The following is a 10,866-nucleotide window of genomic DNA, read 5'->3' on the forward strand; positions in this document are numbered from 1 at the left end:
TTTATCAATCTAACATAGAAACCAAAGCAGATCATGTGCCTCTCCTCTAGATGTTTGTTTTTTTTCATCTTAATTATTGTTTGTGTCACAATAAAACAACAATTTTCACCTTTAAAGTGGGAGGCATGTTGTGTAAATCAAATGGTACTAACCCCCCAAAATCCATTTTAATTCCAGCTTGTAATGCGACAAAACAGGACAAATACGAAGGCAGATGAATACTTTTGCAAGACAATGTCAGTTTGAGTCTTCAGATACATTATGAGATTTAATGTGTTCTTTATGTGTGTCTCTTGGAGGTCTGTTTAATATATTTTTGAGCCCAAATCTCATTGGATGTACTGTATCTATGTTACACTAAAATCTGGTAAAGGATGTTCGAAGCACTTTCAGAGACTTGTGTAAAATAAAACCACAGCGGCCTCCACACAAGGAGGTTGGGTTTGATTACACACAGCTGCAAAGGAAACAGAAACAAAGAGACGGGGACAACCAACACTGCATGAAAATCCACAGCAGTGAAGAAACCACATTACCTGACTTAAATGTAAATTATTTAGAGTTATGCAGACATCTTATATCTACCTCCATTCATGCAGTATTTCAGTATCTACAGAGAATTAATGACGTATCATGGCCCTGTAAAATGTCTTTAGGAGGCAGTTAGTCACACCACCATATTGGGGCAGGGTTTTTACGTTACTCAGAGCATATTTACTGTTGATATCAGGTGACATGTCAAACAACGTACATGATTTCAACAATATTTACAGGGTCATAATAGACATTAGGCGGCACGGTGGTGTAGTGGTTAGCGCTGTTGCCTCACAGCAAGAAGGTCCTGGGTTCGAGCTCCGGGGCTGGCAAGGGCCTTTCTGTGCGGAGTTTGCATGTTCTCCCCGTGTCCGTGTGGGTTTGCTCCGGTTTCCCCCACAATCCAAAGACATGCAGGTTAGGTTAACTGGTGACTCTAAATTGACTGTAGGTGTGAATGGTTGTCTGTGTCTATGTGTCAGCCCTGTGATGACCTGGCCACTTGTCCAGGGTGTACCCCGCCTTTCGCCCGTAGTCAGCTGGGATAGGCTCCAGCTTGCCTGCGACCCTGTAGAACAGGATAAAGCGGCTAGAGATAATGAGATGAGATAATAGACATTAATTAGAACAAACACCAGATATATTTTTTTTTTCTGGTTATATATTGGAAAATGAAACAAGCTGCTGATGCTAAAAGCTTTCAGGTGAGTAACAGCACAATCATAAACCAAAACATTAAATGAAAAGAGAATGTCTGCACTTTTTCCTGACCTAATCTGAAACAGAGAAAACACCACTATGCCCCACTGAATAGCAAACACCACGAGGAATTTCAGACATTCACAGTGAGTATCTGATATATACAATATACAGAAATGTGATATCTGTATTCCAGCTGTTAGAAATTACACAAGCTGCCAAAGTGTTACACTCTGACAATTCAAATAACCAAATTTTACAATCATGGTGAGCAGAAAACCATCTCAAAATGCACAACACATCGAACATTAAGTTGGATGAGCTACAACAGCAGAAAACCACATCAAGTTCCAATCCTGTCAGCCAAGAACCGGAATCTGAGGATACAATGGCAATAGACTCACTGAAACTGGACAGTTGAAGATTTAGAGAAAGATGAGATTTTTTTCCCCATTAATCTTCAACTGTATAATCACCAGGGGCAGCTTGTGGGCTAGCAGGACTAAGCCCTCCTGTCTTTCAAAGAAAAAAAATCAGTATAATATTTCATTTTTTGGCTTCTACATTGTCTTATTTTGGTTAACACATGTTTTAAAGATTACTATTTTGGACTTTTGTGAAGCCAAGTACAACAGCACCATCATAAAGGAGAAGAAAAGAAAAATAAACAATGATATAAAATGAGGCTTTGAGCAAACTGAATGAGCCCAGCACTGTAGATTCACTCAGCGAATCAGGAACAGCCTTGTCAGATGATTACACAGAGTGACACGCCCCCTAGTTATAATCTCCATATGGACTAATACTAACCCCATTTCCAGAAAAGTTGAGATATTTTCCAAAAAGCAAATAAAACAAATATCTGTGATGTGTTAATTCACGTGAACCTTTATTTAACTGACAAAAGGACAAAGAAGAGATTTTCAATAATTTTACTGACCAACTTAATTGTATTTTGTAAATATAAACAAACTCAGAATTTGATGCCTGCAACACACTCAAAAAAAAAAGTTGGTTTATCTAATGGTTATTAGATGGTTTCAAGATGGCGGCATGTATGGATGCAGCAGCCCCTCGCAAACCCAATAACATGGTGTTTTGAAATGTTTCTTCATCTATGTCTACATGTCTGTATACGTTAAGACACAAGTACAGTCGCCAGTTTCTGGTGAATATTGGCAGAACAAGTGAACACAGCTTGACAAACAACACAAGAACAAAAACTCTAGAGCCTCAGCCAACTCTGCCAGAACACAACATCACTGACTTCAAGTACTGTTTCCTATCAGGAGAGGGGGCACTGCAGGCATTGTGAGAGGAAGCAGGAAAGGGGAAAGTGCAGAGGGACACAGGCGAGGCTAGCGGCTCATCCAAATAGACCGGCAGTACCATCCATCATATTCGCCAATGTTCATTCCATAGACAATAAGATGGACCATGTACACCTTCTGAGAGCCACCCAGTGCAACACGAGAAAATGTGTTTGTATTTTCACAGAAACATGGCTAAATAACATCATCCCGGACTCCGCCATACAGCTAGACTGGCTAATGTGCCACATAGCTGACGGAGCCTGGGGAGTGGGAGGCAAGACCAAGCAATGCTCGGTGTCGGGATATGATAGTGGTTTCTAAACACTGTTCAGCTCTGGTGGAGTTTATGATCATGAAGTGCTGAACTTTTTACCTGCTGATGGAATTTACAGCTATTTTGTTAGTAACTGTATACATTCCACCCAGCACTAATAACAGCAACAGAGAGGCAGCACTAAGTGAACTGTACCAAGCTATCCGTGAGCAAGAGCCAGCCCGCCCAGATAGATTTCTTATTCTTGCTGGGGATTTTAACTCTGCCAATCCAAAGTCTGTTTTACCCAAGCTACACAAACATGTTGATTTCCCGACAAGAGGAAATAATACACTGGACCTTGTTTTCACTAACAACAAAGGAGCATACAAGGCTGCCCCCGTCCCCCACCTCAGACTCTCTGACCACATCACAGTTATGCTAAAGCCAGCATACAGGCCAAGGGTGAAAGTGACCAAATCAGTTCTGAAAGAGATATGTGTGCAGCCAGAGGTGCTACTTCTGCACTTCAGAACTGTTTTGACATTACAGACTGGGACAGTGATGCAGGCAGCCATGTACAACCAAAACATCGACCTACTAACCCTTCACACACCTTCTTCAGTCCTCTGCCTTCTGGAAAAAGGTACCAGAGCCTCCAAGCTAGCTCCACCAGACTGGCGAACAGCTTTATATACCATGCTGTTGGGATGCTGAATTCTCTCTCTCTCCCCTATCTCCAAATAACTCAGTCTGTTACTCCAATTCATCTGTAGTATTGTCAAGTAATAAAGCACTTGTCACTTTATGACACTTCCTCACCTCAACATCTGCTCACTACTCATCCTGTAAATGGATCATGATTTGCATATTGCAGATACTCCCATATCCTTAGCCATTTTGCACTGTTACTATTACCATTTGCACTAATACAATTTGCACTATTTCTGCTTGTGTGGTATTGTATGTGTGTGCTTTTTTTAAGATCAATGCTTGTTTTGTTTGTGTATTTATGTTTACACCGAGGGTCTTGGAGAAACAATATTTCAATCTGTGAAAAAGCCTGTTTGCATTGATCCGTCCTCCGTTGCATAGTTGCTCTGTTCACTAGATAAGCGCTAGTGCTCCCTTTTTAGTGAGCTCAGTCAGCAGGCTGGTAAAGTCCAAAAAATTAAGAAAAACCTCCTGTAATAGCCAGCCAGCCCCAGGAACTGCCTCACCCCTTTTTTGGTCTTGAGCAGGCCACAACCACTGCATTCTTATCAATTTAGGGACGCACCTGCCCATGACCCAAGTGAAAGCCCAGATACTGTACTTCCACCCACCAAATTGCACACTTCCTTGGGTTTGCTGTGAGTTGTGCATATTTCAGTGATCTCAAGACAGCCCTTGGGTTTTGGAAATGCCACTGCCAATGTCCCTGTGTGCTCGTGACAGGAATTGAACTATGATGCAACGGCTGGAGCGCACCTCTGCAGAGCAGGGACCTGATCTGTGAGCAGTGTCCACTGAGTAAGCCAGCTGGTTCACAATGTCCAGGGAGACGTGTTTGAAAATGTCAACAATGATATTCTTCACTTTCTCACCTGCTTGCTCCGGAATGCCAGACACTCATAGATTCCATCTTCTTTTATAGGCATCCAGGTCACTGCATTGTTTCTGAGGACACTGTTCTCTGTTTCTAAGATGTGGACTTTACTTTGTAAGGCGATGACTTGATTTGTCACATCTTCTACCTGTTTCCCCATAGAATCAGGGACGTCAGTGACACTTTTAATGGAATTTGTCTTATCTTTAACCTTTGCCTCAAGTGACTGCAGCCGTTTGAGAGATTCTTCTTGCATCTTTTCAATTCTTTCCATTATTATTAGCAAAAGCGAGATGGGCACAGCCTCTTTATAATCCTTGTCACTGGCACGTGTCTTCGACCTTTTGGCTGGTCATGGTTTCAGAGTTTCTAGTAGTGGCACCAAACACTGTTCCATTTTGTCTTGTAAAGCATCTGGTTCAAACTTTTCACTCAGAGACTTTCTGGCATAGAAATGCATTACAGTGCAGCTACCTTCCTCTGTTTCCATATTGACGGATAACCTGAAAAAAGTAGCAAGTATGCTTACCAACTCCTGTCGGTTTAGTTCATATAGTGATATGTTCACTTCTCCTTTAGTTAGCAGGTTCACTGAATGGTTAACTTGAGGCACTAGTTGGATAACCGTGAATAAAATGAAAGAAAACAAGGATTAAAAAATTGTTTCTGAGCGAGGTCCTTGTAGTAGCTATTTAGTTTATCAATTAGGTTCATTCTAATCAGCCCTTAAGCATATTTAGCAATTCAGCACATTAGGTTTCGTTTATCATGTTGCGGAGCTCCACAAATCACATATTACACTGACGCCATGTTGGCTGCCCCCCTGTTGCTCTTCTTCTTCACGAGCAACTTGGCTTGTATATTTGTCCTCCTCTTTCTCCATGGCTATAGGTTCTAAATCATCCTCAGACAGCCAACCAAAGATTGGGGACGAATTTGAAGAGCCTTTTTGTCTCTTTCAACAGAATTGGTTTCAAGAACGGACACCACTGCAGAGAATAGTATAGAGTCCATGTGGATGCAGAAAAGGCATTGGTGCACATGACGTCATGCATGCAGCACCGCTAACCTGTAAATCGCTGTGATCTAATAATGGTGGAAAAGTTTAGTGATTTTTGGAGCAGAATTCATATGCAAATATTTATTTTTCAAACCAATTTTTTATTTATATGCTAACTTTGAAGAAGAAACCTTTATTTGTCACATGCACACTTCAAGCACAGTGAAATTTATCCTCTGCATTTAACCCATCTGAAGCAGTGAACGCATGCACACACACCTAGAGCAGTGGGCAGCCACACGACAGTGCCCAGGGAGCAGTCAGGGGTTAGGTACCTTGCTCAAGGGCACTTCAACCCAAGGCCACCCCATGTTAACCTAACTGCATGTCTTTGAACTGTGGGGGAAACCGGAACACCCGGAGGAAACCCACGCAGACACAGGGAGAACATATAAACTCCACACAGAAAGGCCCACACCAGCCACTGAGCTCGAACCCAGAACCTTCTTGCTGTAAGGCAAAAGTGCTAACCACTATGCCACCCTTTAAAGTTTTCAAGCCAGCAAGGAGTCGAACCTAGAATCTTCTGATCCGTAGTCAGACGCGTTATCCATTGCGCCACTGGCCCTATAACTTGACTGCCATAACTATAACTTGACAGAGCACCATGTACAGACCATTTTACATGCTCATTCACACATAGGGACATTTTATCCCAGCAAATTTCCTACAGTCTTGTTTATTTTGGAGGTGGGAAGAAACTGAAGAACCCATGTGGGGTGAACATGTAAAACTGCACGTGTCACAGTGCTGCCAGTAAAACAAATACTCATCTCATTATCTCTAGCCGCTTTATCCTGTTCTACAGGGTCGCGGGCAAGCTGGAGCCTATCCCAGCTGACTACGGGCGAAAGGCAGGGTACACCCTGGACAAGTCGCCAGGTCATCACAGGGCTGACACATAGACACAGACAACCATTCACACCTACGGTCAATTTAGAGTCACCAGTTAACCTAACCTGCATGTCTTTGGACTGTGGGGGAAACCGGAGCACCCGGAGGAAATCACGGCATAAGACTGATCGGTCATTGATAAATGTAGCATCTGTAAATCATCGTCATTTAAATATCACACCCCTAAATATTCTCGGTTTAGAGCCTGTGCCTAAGACTTTCCAACATGGATAGGCATGATACGTTCAAGAAGAAACATTTCTCCACCCTCCAAATAGAAGCTCAAATATCCAATTGAACAGATTATTTATATTTGGCAGCCAGAAAAGTAGCATCATAGAAAGTCAGAAAAACGCAGTATTGAAATCACTGCTGCGGTCAACAGCATTTTGCCATCAACAACTGAAATCCAGCTGTTTGATTATTTAATTTATATATCCATGAGATATATAGCCTATATTCTGTCCATAATAATAAGGATATACTAGCTTATATCGCAAATCTTTAGATGTGGGTGAAGAAATAATTGTCAGATCTCAAACAAGCCACAAAAATTATACAGTTGTGGAGTTTCTTATTTCCTCATTTTCATGATGTTTCAGGCAGCAGTGGTGTTCAGCCTTCAGCTAGACAAACTGGTCTGGAGCCACCCACAGAGCCAAGGAACCACAAGCTGTGAGAGAGAGCATGTGCCTGATCAACTTCATTTCATTTACTAATATACATCAATTCCTGCATTTCACGTCTGCAACACATTCCAAAAAAAAGTTGGGACAGGGAAATTTAGGGCTAGTGATGGGGTAAAACAATTAAACAATGATGTAATTTGAAACAGATGATGCCAACAGGTGATTGCACGGGCGCAGATAGAGGGGGGGACGGGGGGATTCGTCCCACCCAGATTTAAATTCACCTCGTTCGGTCCCCCCCACTTATAGGGAGGAAAAAACGTCTATGCTGTCTTATTTCTTTGCATAAGGCAAACCTCACGGAAAAATCAAAAGACTAATTACCATTCGGTTTATTGAGGTGCACAGCAGTACAGACATAGTTGCAACTGCGCAGACTGCACAGGTTGCGAGCTCGAGCTTGGTTGCTATGGTTACAAGTTTGACAGGCATATCGGGGACAGCGCCTCTTAGTTCAGGACCCCAACACGGCATGATAAAGGGTGCCAAAAGGCAGAAAACTATTGCATCGTTTTTTCAACAAAAAACAACGACTGTAAGTAAACTGTGCCTTACTTTATCATATCACCTTGCAATTTTTTGATAGTCTGTTCAAAGTAATGTCGGAGTGAAAGTAAAATCGTACGGAGTAGAGAAGCCTTTCTGGTAGCCTCCTTCTTTCGGTGGTAGCCTGTAGATACAGTGCTCAGAAGGCAGTTTTAATGTTTAATCTGGCGTTCCCTGCCATAATTTCAGCGAGCTTATTGTTTCATAAGGAAACTTTGTGAAGAGTTGTTGACTGACTGCCGCTCACGCAACACACAGGCATAGTTAGAAAGTCAGGATGCACTGGTTTACACTTTACACACACACACGTAGCCCAGCCTCTCGCTATGTTTAACAGTTGGAATTTAGCGGTTTTAAAACTAGTTTTGCAGTTGCTGTGCGTGATGACAATGTGTAAACTTTGGATTTCCATAGGCTATGTTAAAATGTTATCATTGCCCTGGCCTGCAGGTAGTTCCTGGTGATGGCAGTGAGGGAGGTGAAATAACATGTACCGGTATACACACTACCGTTCAAAAGTTTGGGGTCACCCAGACAATTTTGTGTTTTCCATGAAAAGTCACACTTTTATTTACCACCATAAGTTGTAAAATGAATAGAAAATATAGTCAAGACATTTTTCTGGCCATTTTGAGCATTTAATCGACCCCACAAATGTGATGCTCCAGAAACTCAATCTGCTCAAAGGAAGGTCAGTTTTATAGCTTCTCTAAAGAGCTCAACTGTTTTCAGCTGTGCTAACATGATTGTACAAGGGTTTTCTAATCATCCATTAGCCTTCTGAGGCAATGAGCAAACACATTGTACCATTAGAACACTGGAGTGATAGTTGCTGGAAATGGGCCTCTATACACCTATGGAGATATTGCACCAAAAACCAGACATTTGCAGCTAGAATAGTCATTTACCACATTAGCAATGTATAGAGTGGATTTCTGATTAGTTTAAAGTGATCTTCATTGAAAAGAACAGTTCTTTTCTTTCAAAAATAAGGACATTTCAGCGCCCCTGAGTGATTGTAATCATGATTTGGTACAAAATCGATATCCAGGAAAGGTCTAGTCTTTGAGGAGCAAAGATGGGCCGAGGATTTCCAGTTTGTCAACAAATGCGTGAGAAAATTATTGAAATGTTGAAAAACAAATGTTCCTCAAAGAAATAAAGGAAGGGATTTGGATATTTCACCCTCTACATTGCATTATATCATTAACTTATTCAAAGAATATGGCGGAGTTTCAGTGCACAAGCCTCAGCTGAACCCCTGTGATCAGGGGCGTGTCACCCGCGGGGGATGCGTACGTTTCATCCCCCCCACTTTTGTTGAAACACAATTTCATCCCCCGCACTTTTGTCAGATTAAAATGACATCATTATGAAAATTATACAGCTACTATAAAATGTGTAACAAGGAAGTAAACTATTGCCATAACGTTAGACAAAAAACAGCCACGCAACGGACTCAAAACAGTTTTTCTCACCCGAACTTGGCGGACTCGCTCAGTCACCAAAACTGTCTTGTTTGTGTCACCACTAGAGGGCAGTATTTAGTATTCCAATCGAGTACGTGGAGAAGTTTTTTTTTAATTGAAATTCAATCTCAATACAAAGCATGTGTACACTTAAGATTATAACCCAGTACATGTTACATGCTCATATAAGAGTATTTTAAAGAACTTAACATTACATCTCACTTGTAGTCAAAAAACATAAAACAAAGAAAGAAAGAAAAAGAGAAAGAAAAGAACAAAGAAAGAAAAAAACCCACTGCCATCTACATAGCCAAGTCTCTTTGTACTAACACAACTACCACAGACAATAAAAATAGGACAGTAATTTCATTTCTACATGTACAAGGGCTGTTAGATAAAATTGCAGATAATATTTTTAAGGACAGTTGCTTTCTTACTTGTCATTTTATTAAGTGAATTCCAGTATGTATTAAATTCTGTTTTAAATACTATAAAGTGAGGGAACGTTTTTAGATATCTGGTTTTATGAATAAAGAATTTACCTAAAATTATAACAACATTCACCATGTAATTCTCTTCTGAGTTTCTCCTTGTGGTGCCAAAAAGAATTTCTTCAGCTGTAAGTCTAGGTCCAGATATTGCCAACCAGTTCTTCACAGCAACCCCAAAACTTTGTGTTCCCAAACAATCACTGAAAATGTGTACAGTTGCATCTATTTCTTTCTTACAGAACACACATAGCTCTAAATCAATATTAAATCTGTGGTGTAGCAATTCTTTTGATGGATATATGTTATTAATGGTTTTAAAATGCACCTCTTTTGCTTTTGGTGGAATTGGGAACTTCAAATATTTAGTTCTGAGTGAGACTAACTGGCTTTCAGTAAAAGAAGTTGTATTTCTTATTGGTCTCACCAGGTGAAACTCTTCTCGTAAGCATTCTCTTATAAACTTGTTTGTACTTTTAATATCTAGTAGATGCACACCTTTCACAATTAAATCAAGCAACTTGGGTTGTTAACTGTCATATTTCAAATAGTTTTGGATAGTTTTAATCAAACCTTCAGGGATAGCTTTAATGACATAATGAAATTGTCGTTTCGGGGGGGGGGGGGGGGGGGGGGGGTAAAACCATACTTAACACAAAATGTACTATAAGAAAAAATGTTCCCTTCATCATCCAAAATATCCAATATGGAACAAATATTCTTCTCTTTTCATTCTTTTATATACAAGGATTTACTACTCAATGTAACATATCTATTGTTCCAAATAGGGGAAGAATGGGGTGTGAAATTGTGCTTGTAGATAAGTTTCCAGTACATTAGAACTTGCTGGTGAAAGTCTGATGATTTGATTGGTAATTTTGAAATGGCAAAGTCACATGACAGGAGATAAGGCAAGCCACCAACTCTACTAAAGATCAGTCTGGGTATACAGTACCAAAAGGCTTCACTCTTCTTCAAGTACTCCTTAATCCAGTTAAGTTTAATCATGCCATTTAAACAGTTAAAGTCAATAACTTTTAACCCCCCCCCCCCCCTTTAAAGTCCTTGACAATGTATGCTTTCTGTAAATAGTGAGTTTTATTCCTCCATATAAAGCTGAAATTAGCTTGATTAACAGCTTTAATTTCATCTTTTGGGATGGCTAAGGAGTGTGAAGGATAGATGCACCTAGATAAAAATTCCATTTTTGTTAGGTACACCCTGCCAAAAACAGACAAGTCTCTTTGCTGCCATATGTCCAGCCTTGTTTTCCCTTTCTGAATGGTGTCTGTTATATTAAGCTTGATTCTTCTCTGTTTGTCAAGTATTTTAT

At 40.6% G+C, this 10,866-nt stretch overlaps 1 non-coding gene across 1 annotated transcript; it reads right to left on the reverse strand.

The window, feature by feature from the left end:
* Positions 1 to 5,942: 5,942 nt before the first annotated feature.
* On the reverse strand, positions 5,943 to 6,015 carry trnar-acg (transfer RNA arginine (anticodon ACG)). The gene has a single exon. It is a non-coding gene; the product is annotated as a tRNA-Arg (tRNA).
* Between the last annotated feature and the right edge of the window lie 4,851 nt (positions 6,016 to 10,866).

This window comes from Neoarius graeffei, chromosome 1, assembly GCF_027579695.1.
Source record: "Neoarius graeffei isolate fNeoGra1 chromosome 1, fNeoGra1.pri, whole genome shotgun sequence".
Classification (NCBI taxonomy): Eukaryota; Metazoa; Chordata; class Actinopteri; order Siluriformes; family Ariidae; genus Neoarius; species Neoarius graeffei.